The sequence below is a fragment of the Corvus kubaryi genome, unplaced genomic scaffold (genome assembly GCF_017639235.1).
Source record: "Corvus kubaryi isolate FWS band 111438036 unplaced genomic scaffold, C.kubaryi_AGA036_p1.0 split1-131, whole genome shotgun sequence".
NCBI lineage: Eukaryota > Metazoa > Chordata > Aves > Passeriformes > Corvidae > Corvus > Corvus kubaryi.
In genome coordinates, this window is record NW_024582073.1 from 6,735,304 (window position 1) to 6,748,501 (window position 13,198).

Consider the following 13,198-nt stretch of genomic DNA (forward strand, 5'->3'; position numbering starts at 1 on the left):
ACTCGTCTCAGAAATACGCAATATAGCAGGCATAACACCTTATATCTATTTATGTGAAGAAATGTATCTCATGCTGACTCAATAACTGCTTTTGTAAACTTAAACGTATTTTTGAGGGGAGGTGGGTGGAAATATGAAGAGATGAGAGGTGGTTGTCAGTGCTGGCAATGAATGATCAAGAACTCTTTCCCACTGAAAGATAAGGAAGAGGTGATACAGTCTCCTCCAGTGCGCTGTCTGACATACTAACCTGATTTGCTCGTGACTGACACTGCAGCAACAGAAAATTAATCACTGGTGGCTGAATATCTTGCTCTTTTATCAGGATGTGGTATGCAGAGATAGCCATTTTGGATTGTTCACTGCCTATGAACAATAAGATCTTAGAAAAATATTAGTAACTTTTACCGCAATACTAGTATAATTACCCAATGTTAAAAAAAATAATGATGATTGTTGGTTAGCCACACTTGAAAATGGCCCCAGGGAAAATGAAAGCTAGTCCTTAATGACTCTTCTTTCAAGAACAAAGACTGTACCCTTTCTTAAAGGAACTTACTTTGCTCTGGTGTTGTGTCAGTGTTTCCGTCAGTGACTTCACGTTTCACTTTGCTTTCCTTCTCGTTCATTCAGAGATGAACATACAATGTATTTCACAAAAAAAGCATTTCATAATAATCTGAAAATACCTCAATGTGGGTAATTTTAATAATTTTATGGGAGTTATGCCTCCTCTTTTCTGATTATGAGTGATAATTTTTGTTCCTGTGATAGATTAGAATACTGAAGAAGTTAATTTAATGAAAAAGAGAAGCTATTTAATGACAGAATAATTGAATTCTGGATGGGATATGATATGTTAAATAACAGACAACTAATTCATAATGTCTACGACCAACACTAGTAATAGAAAGAGCAATCACTGAAAAAAAACTAACTTGTGCTAAGAGAGCAAAACTGGGACTATTGCTTTACCACCTTCTCAGAACTGGCATATCCAAATTTAACCTCATTTGCTATATCTGATCCACAGAAAAAGATTCCTAATCATGTCTGTACTTAATTAGATTCAAATAGTTTCAGAGAGGTTTTCAGCTTTGCAAGTTTGCAGAACATAGGGCTTAGACTTTTCCTCCTATCACAGAATATCAAGCCTTAGGTCTGACTTGGCTCATATACAAAGCAAAAACAGCCCTCTTTCCCCATTATCCCTTACTGTCATCAAGCTTGACAGCTGATACTTGGCCAGGATGCTAACAAACAGTGCAGCTCTAAAAGGAATAGCAAGATTATTTCCAGCCTAAATGGCAAGCTTTGCCAGGACAAAGCCACTATTAGAGCTGTTAGAACTTGCAAACTTTGGTTTCCCTATAAAGTTGCGTATCTCATTCTTTTACAGAGGACTTTCTTCTTCTTTCTCTGATTAATATTTTGTCTAATTCTGAAAGAATGTAAAAGTTGAGAAGATGTTTTTTTAAAAATTTATTGTTTTAATCTTTAATGATTTTATTATTGTCAATTGAGATTTTTTTTAGTGTTCTTTCTCAGAGGAAAACAGAAAAAACTTAGATAACTTTTTGACTTTGACCTTTATCATTTATTCTTAAGGCTTAAAGATGCCACAGAAACGTGTTACATTGAATCCCTTGAAGGCAGGGAGGCCCTGAAGAGAATATGCAGTCTAAGAGTTGGGTTCAATGATCCTTGTGGGTCCCTTCCAACTCAGCATGTTCTGTGATTCTGTGATTAACCCCTGGTACAGTGCGTTTTCTCTTCTATTAGACAGCTGACAGATGACTCAGTAAATTTAGCTTGCAGCAATTACAGTGTCACAATTTGGGCAGTTAAAGCACTTTAGTAGGGTCACTTTATAAACTTTTTCTCAAAATGCATCTACATTTTTGCTCAATTCATGACATATCACACAATTTTACTCTTTCATGGACAAATTGTTTCACCTGAATTCACCTGAATTCATTTATTAACATGTTGCCTGTCAAATGAGTTGAAAAAAGTGTAGACTCCTTGTATAATCTCTGGAATTTGTAAATATATAGTGGATATTAAAGATACTAAAGAACTTTTATGCAGCAACACTACTGATTTTACTGCTACCACTTTTTCTTTGTCCTCCTTATTGTTATTCCATTTCTCTACATCTTTCCCTAAATCTGAGAAGGTAAGATGGTAGAAGGTGCAACCTTCAGCATGCATATCTCTGAAACATTCAACCAGCCAGCCTTCTCTCCCACCGTGGCTCATCTGGATTAAATGAGGTGAGTTTATTTCTTCTTAGCTCTATTAGTTTACTTTATTCTAGGGTGATTTGATAGATATACTACTATTCAACCTGGTGCAGGAAGGATGTTGGTGATCCTGAAGGAACCTGGTACCCTTCAGGATTCCAAGACTTCCTGAGTATTACAAAGGCGTGACTGGACATTAGCATACAGGAAAGCAATATCACTTAGAAATTTTATTGTTATGGTGCTCCTAACAGATACTGTCAGTTAAAATGTTCATGTCAGTAATTACCCCAAAATAAAACTTTGGGCTGTAGAAAACCTGACATTTTGAATAGGATATTGTTCCCAGGCGTTGATATTGGACTCACTTATGTGCTGAAAGCACTGATACAGGGCTTAAAGAAAATAATTATTCCAGCTATTTTGTTCATTCTGGAGAGAAGCATTCAGAGTTATAAACTACTTTCATTTTGAAACTTGGCTATCAAAATCTGAGGTCTTAATTTTTTGTTTCTGATAACTAAGGTTGGTAAATTGTACATTAATTCAGCTTTTGCTGTCATTTACACCTTGGGTAATGATCAAATCATATTATTGTTAGACAAAACCTGTAATAAAATAACTTTCTAGTTTTTCAATTTTAACAAAACCAGTAAAAGATTGCAATAAATATCATGTGGAATAAAAGTTTCCTACTGCTGCTTGAATTTGTTGAATAGAATTACCCTTTGTTTGAAAAAAAATTGGATGCAAAACACACCACAACTCTCTCCATGGATATGCTTTTGGCCAGTGGCTTTTCTTTTTCAATTATACATCAGTCTGCCTCAGGGTTTGAGTAACAATGACTTACAGGAGTTTGCAAGGTGAAAAGAGGATTCTTTCACTTATTGAACCTAATGGGAACTTATTGCCAGAGTTAGAGAATTTTTTTAAAAACATCTTTCCTTCTGTAAAGTTTTAATTGTTTCTGTCCACAACACAAATCTGGCAGAAAGACATAATTATGTAGTAAGGTACCACTGTGTAGCTTTATGATTCTGTACAATGGTATTTTTAAATGCTAGTTCAAACTAATAGAGGAGTTATTTTTATTCAAACGTCTTGCTTTGGTGTGTCATGCTGTTATAAATAACATTAATATTCAAACATAATGCATTATGTTTAACTCTACTACAGGGATAAATCATTATAAAGACTGAGTTTTTTAAAAGGGTTGCCACTTGTCCTGCTCAGTGCTACCATGAGTGCATTTTCAAGTACATGGCTGAACAGTGACCCACATATCCTTGCATGTGTTTACAGGGCTTCCAGTCAGGGGAAATTATCTTTACATTGCAGTTGGGGAAATTGAGCTAAAAAGCACTGTGACACAATGAATATGGAATGGCAGAATTTCATTTTGAATGCCATTCTAACCTTTGTTACATTCACATTAAAAAACAAAACAAAAAGGAAACAACCCCCCAAAACCACTGGGAACTGTCCTCATCAAACTAGGATTGACTGCAGACACTGTCGGCCACCATGGAAAACAATTGAAAGCAGTCATTTTAATAGGATTCTGGAAGAGCTGGGCTCAAAACTAAAAGTAATTTTGGGCTACAGTTTCCTCTGGCTTGATTTTGAACATATTTTTGAGAAAAAGGAAACATTTTTTTAAGCTTGGCAGCTGTCATGGAGCTCATGTGTGGTTGCTGACTGATCTGACGAAGAGAATAATTTGTAGACACAGTATATCATTAGGAATGACAGGGAGTCAGTGTGTAAGCTCTGGTTTCTGGCTGCTTAACATTTGAGGCAGGATTGTTACGCCTCCCAGAAAACATAATTTATCTTTTTTTTTTTTCTTCTCATAAAATAAACACAAGCAAACAGTTCATTGTTAGGAACAAGCAAGTTAAGAACTTAAAATCTTTGAACCCATAGAACTGAGTGATAAAAGCAAGTTAAATTAAGCAGAAAATGCTGCTGATAATTTGGGCCATGTAGACTTGATAAAATTAACAAAGTTGAAATAATCTGAAAGCCTTTAGATTCTGAGAAGAAGCTTTATTTTCCCCATAAGAAGCCAGCATTTCCTTTAAATGAAATTAACCTTATCAGGTCACTTTTGGTTGCAGCTCAGTTACACCACTAACATTAACTTATGAACATCTGGAACAATTATTCGTTCTTCTTGGCTGAGCAGTGGGTAGCGCAAATCTAAGGGAGGTATTACTAAAGACACCAAGCAGTATTGATTATATACTCTACCTATGATTCCAGAAGCACGTGGGAGGACTTCATTGCCACAGTGATCTACTGCAACAAGCAAAATGAATTTAGATTTCATTGTTGGCAAGGGAATTAACTGGAAATTTAGAACTTACTAGGCTGTAAGATGGCTACTAGTAATCTAAAGTGAAATCTTGGTATTAATCTAATTAAAATATTTTATCCTACTTTTCTAATCCAAGGTACTCCTTTATCTTATATGATGTGCATTGCTCTGAACATCTGCCTCTCCCACACTCCTCCCTTTTCAAAAAGACCATGTTAAAGCTAGAAAAAGTTCAGAGAGGGGCTAAAAAAATCAGACAATGATCAAATATATGGAATACTTTTCTACAAGGAGTAGGTTGGAAAAGTAGGACTCTTTGCTTAGAAAAGAAATAGTGTAAGAAACAAGGTAATGACCTGTAAAAACATCCACATTATGGAAAAGATGCAGCTCAAAATTTCTTCTGGTAAAAGAGCAAGGAGCCAGATGAAACTATTGAGAGTCATGCAAAAGGAACTAAAGGAAGTGATTCTGTCCATGATAGGTAGGTGAGCTATGGAGCTCCATGACATGACATGCAGTGACTGTTAAAAATTTACATTAGTTCAAAATGCCATTAGGAAAATCAGTGGAATCTAAAAAGGCTATTAAATTCAAGCATACAAATTTTCATAGAGTAAGTCCCTGAGCTGAAAATATTGGAGGCTGTGAGGGAGTTCTGGGAAAGTATTGCTGCCCACTTGGTTGGTCCTAGTATTTTCCTCCAACATCTGCTCTTGACCACTATGTTGGGTAAGAAATATTAAGCAGAGGGACTTTGTTTGGATGCAGTCATTCCCATTTCAAAACATTAATCCTGTTGCAAGGAGTCTTTTTGGGATTAGGAAACTATAAAATATACTACAATCATAGAATATCCTGAGTTGAAAGGTCCCAAAAGTATCATCAAAGTCCCACTCCTGGTCTTGCGCAAGACATTGCCAAGAATCACACCATGTTCCTGAGAGCGTTGTCCAAACCCTTCTTGCACTCAGACAGGCTTGGTGCTTTTACCACTTCCCTGGGGAGCCTGTTCCAGTGCCCAACCACCCTCTAGGGCAAGAACCTTTTCCTACTATCCAGCCTAAATCTCCCAAACACAAATTTGGGTTAATCCCTCAGGTCCTGTCACTGGTCACCACAGACCAGAGATCAGTGCCTGCCCTCCTCTTCTATAGGATGAACAGACCAAGCAACCTCAGCCGCTTGTCATACAGCTTCCCCTCAAGGCTTTCACCACTTTTGTTGCCCTCCTTTGGACGCTTTCTAATATTTTAATATCTTTCTGATATTAAACCTAAGTGCAGTCACCACAGCTGCACACAGGACTCGAGGTGAGGCCGCCCCAGTGCAGAGCAGAATGGGACAATCCCCTCCCTTGCCCGGCTGGCGATGCTGTGCCTGATGCCCCACAGGACATGGTTGGCCCCCTGGCTGCCCGGGCACTGCTGACTCATGCTCAACTTGCCATCGACCAGGATCCCCAGGTCCCTTCCTGAAACTAGGAGAAACAAAGCTCTGAGAACACTGCCTCAGTATTCCTATAAGGTTGCCAAGTTACTATGTGCTTCATTATCTGCCTACAGAGACACTTGCACTTCTGAAAGAAAGGGGAAAATAGGACATCAAACTAGAAATGCTAATCCAACAGCTCTCCTAAGTTCATAATTACAATTGAGGAGCAATTATTAATAATTTAATACTTCAGGTAAATTATAGGACTGTGAACTGAGTCAGTATCCCACAATTTTTGTGGTTTATTAGTAACGAGGAGCATGTTTAAATCAAATGTATAAGGCTTAAATATGGCATTGTTTTCTGAGACATCTCATTTTAGGACATCTCTGGAAAAAGAATTGGTGAGGGAAGTTGTCCATTCATTACTACTGAAGAATCAAAACCTCCATTTCATATAACCAGCTGATACCTTCTTCCCCACCTCTTCCATATGCTCTCCTTGAGAGTTTAAAAGACAAATTTTCTTTTCAGAATGTGCTCTGACTCAGAGAGTGCCTGCGAGGTCACATAAGCAGCCTGGGTAATATGCTGAAAGAATTGTGGGGATTTTTTTCCCTTGAAAGCTTCATGGCATTCCAGAATACAGAGCACGATTCATTCTTCACTTTGCAAATTTTAATTAGACAGACCCTTGCAATCTAATGAGGAGTTTTACCCTTCCTGCTATAATTCATCCTTGCTGATGCCTTGCGTTCATGGAAACCTCATTATAATCCTTCTACGTTTCACATCTGGTTATCTGTCACGGTGTAACCCCCAGCTAGGCACCACAGCTGCTCCCCACGCCCGCCTTCCCTGATGGGATGAGGAGTAGAATCAGGAAGAGTGTACAAATTATAGGTTAAGAACAGTTTAATAACTGAGATAAAATAAAAATGACAGCAACAATTATAATGAAAAGGGAGACAACACCAAAATAAAAAAAAAAAAATAAAAAGAGATAAATAAAGTCCAAGATAGACAAGCAGTGCACAATACAATCACCCAGCACCTGGAGACTGATGCCTGGTCCATCCCCAAGCAGTGATCAATCAGTAGCTCCTGGCCATTCTTCACAGTTTATATACTGAGCACGACATTCTATGGTATGGAGTATCCCTTTGGCCAGTTTGGGTCATCTGTCCTGGCCATGCTGCCTCACAGCTTCTTGTCAGCCTGCTCACTGGCAGAACATGGGAAACTGGAAATCCCTTGACTTAAAGTAAACACTACTTACCAACTACAAAAGCTTAAGTGTGTCATCATTAATCTCATACTAAATCCCAAAAATAGCCCTGTACCAGCTACTAGAAGAAAAATTAACTCTATTCCCGGTGAATCTAGGACATTAACTCAAAGCAACAAGCAAAAAATTAATCTTTGGATATGATTCTAAATTCTGAAAATTTGGACACATTTAGAAACAATGTCATTTCAAATGAGAGCATGCCAATCAACATCTCACTACAGCAAAAGATGTCTTCTTGAGGTTGTGGAGTTGATTTCAGAAATGAAGATTTTGGCGTTAAGAAGAAGCTATCAATTTCGGGCTGACTACAATAAATTGGTTCAGAATGAGCATTTATTTCTTCTGGGAATAGGAAGCACTTTGTATTTATTTTATGCACGGCCTGAATGAATGCTTGTCCCATCCTGAAGATACACAGCACCAAAAGAAAAAAATGTTAAAGCTGTCTAAAAGCAAGAAACTCACTGTTCTCTTTTTCTTGCCAAGGATTTGTGACTGATTACAAGTAATACCTTGTTTCCAATTCTCTTGCAGACTAGAATGCCTTCCAGGATGAAACAAGTAGATGCAAGAAGAAAGGCAGAGTGCACCATGTGCCAATCATTCTGGCTGACGCAGCAACTTTATGGGAACTTACTTCTCCCACTTCATTTTCCATTATTGGTATCTGAAAAGGCAGAGGAAAGATATCCAGGCTGTGCAAATGAGAGCATTGGGGGCACCTGTGATTCCAGTTCACTGTCAGTTTTGTGTGCATTTCTACTCCCAAGTAGCTGCCTAACTAATCTGATGTAAATTAATTTTTTACCCATTAAAATATTGGTGTAATATTTAAAGGATGACAATTTAGAAGACCATATCTATCTTGTTTTCACTCAACAGTCTCCTGAATAACACTTTTCTGCTCTTGCTCCTTTCATGATTAACAAATATATGTTTATATTTTAGGATATTTCCTAATGGGAAAAGATAGAGGCATTAATATTAGGAGACGTTTAGGCAAGGTAAAAGAAAAAGTTCTGATAATCTAGAATAAAGAGAAAATATACCTGTCATGCATTGCTACATACAGAAATAGGATTGTGCTGGGTACTTTTGAGTAACTGCAAACTGGAAACAATGCTGAAAATGTTGCCTAGTAAACTCAGTGTGCATATGTACATAAAGGTATCCTTATGGAGCAACTGCTGGAATGGATGGAAAGTATACTGGCTTTACACTCCAAATGAGGTTATTTATTGGAATTTTCAGTATGGCTTGTGGATCAGTTGTAAGTGAAATATTTAGATCTGTAATTTTAGGATGTTAAATTTTTAATACAATGTATTAGTCACCAAAGATTTTATACTATTTCAGTGGTGATCGAACATTACTTGAGATAATAACCTCTAATTGTGAGGAAGACTTGAAGTAAATATTTCTGTAATGGTTCATTTTATATGGACTACTAAAGAGAAGGAAGCGTTGTTGTTTTGTTTTTTTCTAAATAGAAACATTGTTGCAGTCTTATTTAACATAACTTTAATAATGTTGCTATGGAAATAATTTAAGAATTGCATTTGCTTTTATCTTGCAATTCTGAAGTCAGCAGGGATGCCTCTAAGTTTATGAAGTTTTCTAAAGATCAGACTTGGATCTATAAGTTTGAATTAAAGCACCTGCCAGTAACAGCTATAATGGATTGGTCACCTTATTTTCTTCTGCCATCTCCTTCCTACATCCCTTTTGAGAATTCGTGAAAAGTTGTACACTTAGAGTTAGCATATAACAAATCTGTCATGTATAAATTAGCCTGAATAGCAGCTATATAATTCAAAGAAAATTCTGTATTTAGATCAGAAGTCTTATTATATAATGAATTAGAATTGCATTCAGTTTCCTTAGCACGGAAAGCAGCGTTAAAAGAGTGTTAAAAATGGACTACTGGAATTTATTGATTTTGCTAATCCATCTGATTACACATATAATTTCTCGTTAATAAATATTGCTAAAGTTAAATAGTAATTCAAATAAGATATAGTGATCTTTAAGATATGAAGCTCACTGCGCAAACTTTGAAATGTTCTGATAAAATTTGTCAAACATTCTTCACACTTTTGGAAAATAAAAAATCCAAAATCACATCTACAGCTAGAAGTACTGACCCCTGAGATACACCACAAGTTACAGGCCTCCAGCTAGGCTCTGCATGGCTGAACACAACCCTCTGGGATCTGCCATTCAGCCATTTCTCAACCCACTGCACTGTCCACTTGCTCAGCCCACCCTTCCTAAGTTTGCCTATGAGTATCTTGTGGGACACAGCATCAAAAGCCTTGCTGAAGTCAAGGTTAACGTTCATGGCTTTCTCCTCATCTACCAGGCAGTCATTCCAGGCTATTGGATAGGTCAAACTATATCTCCCCTTGCTGAATTCATGTTGACCACTCCTGTTGACCTTCTGTTCCTCCACATGCTCAGCGACATCCAGAACGAGCAGCTATCCCACCCCTTTACCAGGGATTGAGGTGAGGCTGACTGTCCTGTAGGTCCCTGGGTCCTCCTTTCTGCCCTTTTGAAGACTGAAGTGCCATTGGCTTTCCTCCAGTTCTCAGGCACCTTTGTGGTTCTCCATGACCTTTCAAACATGATGGAGAGTGGCTTATCAATAGCACCCATGCATGTATTCCATCAGGGCCCATGGATTTGCCGTTATCAAGTTTGCCTAATTGATCTCTAACCCTATCCTACTCTACCAAAGGAAACTCTTCCTTCCTCCAGAGCTTCCTCTGTGTCCATTGTCACCAGGACACCAACCTCATTCAGCAGTGGGCTGACATTTTTTCTAGTCTTCCCTCTCTTACTGATACAGTTGAATAAGTCCTTCTGGTTGTCCTTGACGTCCCTTGCCAGCTTTCATTCCAAATGGATCTTAGCCTTTCTTTGTCACACCCCTGCATGCTCTGACAACATTCCTATATTCCTTCAAAGTGGCCTGTCCCTTTTTCCACATTCTGTACACTTTCTTCTTCTGTTGGAGCTTTGCTAGAAGCTTCTTGCTCATCCATGCAGGTCTCCTGACCCCTTTGCTTGATTTCTTACTCGCAGAAATACAAAGATACTGAGCTTGGAGGAAGTGATGCCTGAATATTAACTAGCTCTCTTCCAGAGCCCTAACCCATGAATTTCTCCAAGTAGGACCTTTAAGAAAACAGTTAGCTTTCCTGATGTGTGGGGTTGTAATCCTGATTACTGCCTTGCTTCTTCCATGCAGGATCCTGAGCTCCACCATCAAATGGTCACTGTGACCAAGACTGCCTCCAAACTTCACATCCGCAACCAGTCCTTTTTTTGTTAGTACAAGGTCCATACTAAGTTCAGTTGACCAGAAAAAATGTCTTATGAAATGGAGGATTGTCTAGTGTAAATACTTGTCATGAACTACAGGTATCTTTTGATGATGACTGCCTCAGTGGCTTGCACTAGAGAACAACAGGAACCATCAAGGGTTTCTTAGAAAGTAAACTCCTCTAACTGAGATTTTCTAACTTTAAGTATTTTTACTGGTCAATTTTGAGTAACTGCTGCTTTTTCTACGCTGGCCAAGGTTGAGACTTTGATTGTTATGCCTGAGTATGACAAGAAAGTGGTGGTTCCTGGAAAATAAAAATGTGAATATAAAATTCAGAAGTACCCAGCTGACTTACAGTTCGTGTTCACAGACAGTTAATCCACAGAAAAGGAGGGAAATAACTTAAAACACCACTTCCTTTCTAGGCAGCTTCTGAATTACATCAGAAAAGCGCTTGTAGATTGGACTCACTTGCTTTAGCCTAGCAAGGTTAACCTCCCAAGGCTTCTCTAAATGCACAGAAAGGAGATAACTTCATCTAGAGTGGGACTCAGCACAGGACCCCTCATCACAGAATGACATTTTCCAGTCTTGTAGTTATAATGGAGAAATTACTGTGGTGTAATCATGATGCACTAATTGGGCCATGAACACAAGTATTTACAAATCTATGTTTAATTTTCATCCAAAAAATGTAAGTTCTTATTTAATACTATCTTTTGAAATTCTAGTTGACATATTTTTCACTGATTATGCCAGAGAAATTGTATGTTGTTTTGTTGAGAAATTCTGGCAGGCAATACTCAACTTTCTCCTTTACTATTTGGATTATTCATAAAATGTAGTTGTTCCAGTTTCCACTCTTCACTTCTTGTAGGAAGAATGTACTATTCCTATTACAGGAAGTTTAATCATTCCTTTGTCATTGTGAGAGTCTAAAATGTTAATGGTCAATGACTGATCAGGCATTTGCAAAAGCAGCAGGTGCTTTGCTGAGGATGAGCACGGTAACAGCCCAGGTGCAGAGGGTGCGAGCACCAGGGATTAACCATGAAAAATCAGCATTTGTTTAGCAAGAAGATGGGTTTTGAGATAGATAAGGGAAAAGGTTCATAAGAAGCAGATCCTGCAAGGTGCGATAATGCTTTTTACCGTGCCAGTGTCTGTTACACAAGTGGCTCAGTTCGCCCCCTGCACTGTCAGCTGGGGAAGGTATTGGAGCATTCACGTGATTCATCCCTTCTGCTGCGGCATAACTGGTTCAGCTATGGTGACATGAGAGGCACCTGTAGCTATCACATTTCAGAAGGTGTCGTAAACCATCAAAGACCCCCGAAGCATGCCCAAACTAAATTCTGGGAGCACTGCCCATGATCCACCGTGTTGCAGCACAGCCACAGTGCTGCAAAAGACAGTGTAAAACTCCCCCCAGGGGGAGGTACCGGTGTGTTCCCACATAGCCTGAGCATATATTAAGGCATTGAACTTTGTGTTTCACAGACTTCCCCCACAGCCGATGGATCAAGACTGCAACAACCACTTTTGACAGACATCAAAATTGCAACAATCAAGTCTTGTTGCTGGATCCCTGCATGGTGATACCTTTCTATTCTTAGCCTTTCTTTCTATTTTTTTCTTTTCATTATACATTTTCTTAAGTATGCTTTTATATTGTTGTATTACTTTATATAAAAATAACCAAAATGGCTACATACCTCCTTTCCATTGCAACCAAATTGTTCTAAAGTAAACCCTACACGTGTATATATTTATAAACACTGATCATTTACTGTTGTATCACTCTAATCTGCTCCAAGGCATCTATTTACAAGAACCTGAGTCACCCTGGCCTTCAGGTGCGCTTCTGTAATGGTCAGAAATAAACAGATAAAAAGAAACATAGATATCATCCTGTAAAAAGGAGACACAGTTACCTATCACATCTGTAAAAGCAGAAATCTTGCTGCTTGGAAACACACAGATGAATAAATGACTGGGGATAATTACATTGCCAGCAGCTGAATTTATTGTGAACTTTGGCAGCTAAAATGTCATTCATGTCTCAAATGGCACAGTCAATTAAATCAGTTATAAAATATGCAGCAACTGTTAAAATGCTTCATTTTCCACATTTTGCATTAAGTACATTGTTAAAAATCAATGTTTCTACACCATAAAGTCCTTTAGAAGGACAGGTGCCTTCTATCACTAATTCTGCAATGAAAGTTTCTTTTTTCTTTCTTTGAAAGTGGCTATCCATTCAGTTCCATAGTGAACAATCAGTAGCATGATCAGTACAAAAAATATTTTTGAAACCTTTATCTATTCTTCCCTTTCTGACAGCATAAATAGTAGCAGTTACAATTACAGATAGTAAAAAAAATGGTAGCAAAACCACCGGTCACATATCTCTTCTCAAATGAATTTTATCTTGAGAAATGAGCACAGAACAACTTATATCCCAAGTAAGCCCAAGGTGAGTGAAAATTATCAATTTGATAAACCATAAAGAAATAACAGAGACACATCTTCATTATGTACCATTTATATGAAAAAGCTACAGCTATGTGATT

The 13,198-nt window shown here is 38.0% G+C and overlaps 1 long non-coding RNA gene across 1 annotated transcript; it reads left to right on the plus strand.

Moving 5' to 3' along the window:
- Positions 1 to 1,749: 1,749 nt before the first annotated feature.
- On the plus strand, positions 1,750 to 8,968 carry LOC121676658. The gene is made up of 2 exons (XR_006020522.1): positions 1,750 to 2,276; positions 7,829 to 8,968. It is a non-coding gene; the product is annotated as an uncharacterized LOC121676658 (long non-coding RNA).
- The last annotated feature ends 4,230 nt before the right edge of the window (positions 8,969 to 13,198 follow it).